Genomic DNA, 4,215 nt, shown 5'->3' with positions numbered 1-4,215 from the left:
GGTATCAGCCAGCTGAATAACGGAATGTTTGGGCCAGAATCGCATATACTGAGACCAGGGTACAAAAGGTGTATCCAACTTAAGTGACTCAAAAGAGGAAATGGTAAATAAGATATTTCATTTTTTTTTTCCTTGGCCTTAGTCACATCTTATCAGAGTATTCAATGCTTTCTACATAAACTCTGGATTTAGGCAGATGAAAATTACTCACCATCATCCTTCTTTTGACAGATACAGGTACTCAGCCAAATGTAACTCTTCAAACATAGTATCAATTCAAGAGAAATGATTATCTCTGGCTTTTGCAGGAGAAACACAAAGGTTCAGAAACTCCTTTTCTGAAGATGGGATCCATTTTTAAAGGCTTTAACTCTGCTTTCTTTTCTGATAAAGTTCTTCAGGAGATCATTGTCCATTTATGCAAAGCCTGAAATTTGTTACTGTAGTCAGATGGTTTATGCAAACCCTGAAGCAGAATTCTTCCAAATCCCAGGCGTCATACTTCACGACAGCTGAAAGCAGAGGGACTGCACTCTGCTCACAGATGCCTTGCTTGATTGTTGGCAGAGCTTTTTTCAAATGATTTTCTTTATAAAATGCAGCCAAATCTTGCAGTCCTACTGCCTCCTCAGGAGAAAGACTGATGCTGTTTGTGTACAGGTATTCCAGGAAGGCCCAGTAAACAGAGTACGAAAATTCACTCATTTCTACAATAACATCCTCATTACCTTCCAACAATGAATGAACATGCTCACATACATCAAATTTTGAGAAGGACTTTATGTGCATAAATGTACTTTCCACTGACCACAAATTTCAAGACTGCAGTGTCCAGGTTGTCAAATTCCCTCTTCAGTAACTCAGCCACTGCAAGGGTGGTCATCAGCTTCCACAGAGAGGAGGCGCCATGGATGGCATGAGCAGCAAAGCAGGCAAATGTGTCATCAGTGCATACGTGGGTGAGGTGAGGGAGGATCATCAACTGGCCCTGGCCCCACATGTACACACGCCCACCCTGGGTCTTGGCAGCAGATGTGTGGGAAGAGTAACAGACTGCAATCTCTATAATCCTGTCCTTTTCCACAATGACAAAGGTAGGATAGGAATGGTTGCTTTCATTGCCAGTGCCCAACTGCCCATAATTGGCACCCCAAGCATATACTTGGCCTTCATCTGTTAATAGTAATGTATGTCTGTAGGCGCAAGTAGCCTCCCCAGTGTCTGCCACCACCATGGAGCACACCTGTCCACATGCTGTGTTCACAGCCTCTTTATTCCGTAAGCATCCAGTGACTCTTTGAGCTGATTAACTGTTGATCCATATCTTACATGCCTAGAGTTACTATAACCCCGGGCAAATACCTCTCCATCAGATATTAGCGCCAAAGAATGGTGAGACCCATAGGCAACTTCAATGACTTGTTTGACAAATTCATAGAGAAACCATGATTAGTTGTCCCAGAGCCCAGCTGGCTATACACATTATGGCCCCCAAGTAAAGACTTCTTCTTTTATTGCAAGGACAATGTGTATACCACTCCCACAGCTAAGGCTGGCTATCTTTTTGCCACTTAAAGAATCCAGTCTCCGAGGTTTGATGGTGCTCTGGATGTTACCTATCCTCAAACAGCCACAGCAGTTTATGCCAGGATATTACTGTAGGATATAAAACTTCATGACCAGCACTGCCAAAGACAAAAGCCTGATGAATTAACTGCGGTTCTCCCACTTTCCCACATCTAACTTATTCAAAGATGAGCGAGTAGCCTGTATTGGCTTTTGGGGATTTCCTACCATTATAACATTTTGTATGTAATAAAGTAATTTTATTGCTGATTCTGTGAATCCATTCATTTATTTTATGAAACCTTGCCACTTTCTTCCTAGAGAAGATGAAGTTTTTCCATATGGACTCAGTCTTGGGCAGTTCCTTGGTCAACTTTTCTCTGGGACTGGAAAGTTCCAAATCACTGTGAAGAGCAGATTCTCAAATCTCAGCTCCAGTGAAAAATATATGATCTGCTAAGCTGACGGTTACAAATTTCTGGAGCCCAGTATTCAGTCATCTTTAATCCTGTCCCTTTTAGTTCCTTGTAAAGTTGTCTTCTAGAGCAAAGTTAATGTGACTCAGTACAGCCTGAGCCATGTCCACTCTGCCTCCTGGATCACTGTTACTGCTTGGATGATTTTAACTTCAATATGAATGAGTCTAGCTACATACTGTTCTGTCCAATACAGTAGCCACTAGCCACATGTGGCTATATTAATTTAAATTCTAATTAATTCAAATCAAATCAAATAAATTTAGTCCTCAGTCTTAGTCACATTTTATGTGCTTGATACCACGTGTAACTAGTGGTTACTGCACACATATGAAGTATTTCCATCAGCGCTGTCTGCTGGACAGCTCTGGATAAAGCCCTAGGAAAAAGCTGCTGAGTGAGACTGGGTAAGTTCTAGCTGAAGCAGGACATATTGACACAGAGCTCGATTAGTTCGATTAGTTCAATTAGTTCCAGACTGGGAGAATCACTTCAGACTAAAGCTGCTGAAATCAGTTTATTGCAGGGCAAGCTTATCAACATTGCAACCAGACAGCACTTGAAGAAAATGTCTGCTACTTACAGGCTATATGATCTCAGGCAAGTAAGACTCAGTTTGCACTTCTGAAAAATGGAAGTAAGAAAACCAGCCTCATTGCTTTAGCAGTTTTAGCATTAATAGTATAGTAGCATGTATGGAGTCCCAAGCATAGTGTCTGGCAAGTAGTTGGTACTCAGGAAAACTTCCTAATACTGAAAATACCATCAGGTAAAAAATCTAAAGTGTTGGTGATAATGAGGCCCCCACCCTAAATGTTTCTTGAGAAAATTCTTGGCAAAGCTTCTGAAGAAAAACTGTCTTCACCATGAAGAGTTTGCTGATCCTCCTTCTTCTCACTCTATTCCATCTCCTGCTTCTAACTAAAAGGATCACCTCTCTGTCTAAACTCCACAGCACTGTATTGTTCCTTTTCCTATGAACCCATCCCTTTCCTACATTTAACTGCCCTGACTTGTAGTCCTCTACCAGAAAGGGGCTGACATCTGTAATGCAGGGACTTGCCTTTACCTCTCAGCAAACCTTGGAAGGAGATTTGCTTATAGCCAATGACCAATACATAATGTTCCAGAGATTTGCCATTGTCAATTTTCATTCTTCATGAATAAAACAGATAGTACCTCTCCCTGTCTTGCTGGCTCACCCTCTACCCCTGTAAAGAATCAACTGTCAAAAGAAGCAGAAAGAAAATAGCATCACATTCCTCAAGAGAGGCCTCATGCACAGCTAAGGGAGGGAGCATAGTCATCCCCAAACAACATGACTCTTCCTTAATCTTAATAGGGCAGTATTCTCCTATGGCAATATTTCCCAAACGTTAGTCATTCACATTCTTCATTCACAATGTTTGCAAAATCTGCATGCTACCAATAATATTGTTTGTTTAAAAGTCTCAAAATTGATTCACTATTTCGCTTTTTAAAAGAAATTTTATGCAGCTATAGTGTAAATGAGAAAAAAATAAATATCATTTGCCAAAACTTGAAGGTAACCATAACATAATAAAAAGCAGATGACTGATAATAAAGTAGATAGATGCCATGCCTAGCCAGTACACCTGAGTTTAATATCTGCCTTCTTTTTGTTAAATGCATGCTCTTTGTTTGAAAGGGAGATTAGCAAGTGCTAGAAACAATGCCATGAGCAAAAACTAGACTTCCTCCCTGATGTGCTCAGAAGACTGAAGGAAACTTGATAGGGAGACTGTAATAAGATAGGATGAATAATGGCCCCCAATGATGTCCATATTCTAATCTCAGGAGCCTGTGAATATGTTACCTTATATGGCAAAAGGAACTTTGCATATGTGATTAAGTTGGGATCTTGAAGTAAGGAGTTCATCCTGGGTCATCTGGTTAGGCCCAGTGTAATCACAAGGGCCCTTATAGGAGAGAGGCAAGTAGGCCAAGGTCAGAAAAAGGAGATGTTACAATGGAGCCAAGGTTGGAGTGATGTCCTAGGGGCCAAGGAATGGAGGCAGTCTCTAGCAGCTAGAAGTAAAAAAGGCAAGGAAGTGGGTTCTTCTCTGGTCTCCAGAGGAATATAACCCTACCAAGACCTTGATTTTAGAATTATGACCTCCAGAAGGTAAGAGAATACATTTATGTGCTTTTT

The 4,215-nt window shown here is 40.9% G+C and overlaps 1 pseudogene; it reads right to left on the bottom strand.

The window, feature by feature from the left end:
• Positions 1-323: 323 nt before the first annotated feature.
• LOC129480058 (RCC1 and BTB domain-containing protein 2-like) lies at positions 324-3,196 on the bottom strand (annotated as a pseudogene).
• Between the last annotated feature and the right edge of the window lie 1,019 nt (positions 3,197-4,215).

This window comes from Symphalangus syndactylus, chromosome 4, assembly GCF_028878055.3.
Source record: "Symphalangus syndactylus isolate Jambi chromosome 4, NHGRI_mSymSyn1-v2.1_pri, whole genome shotgun sequence".
NCBI lineage: Eukaryota > Metazoa > Chordata > Mammalia > Primates > Hylobatidae > Symphalangus > Symphalangus syndactylus.
The sequence above is the reverse complement of the archived record's forward strand: the minus strand, read 5'-3'. Positions and strand labels throughout refer to the sequence as shown.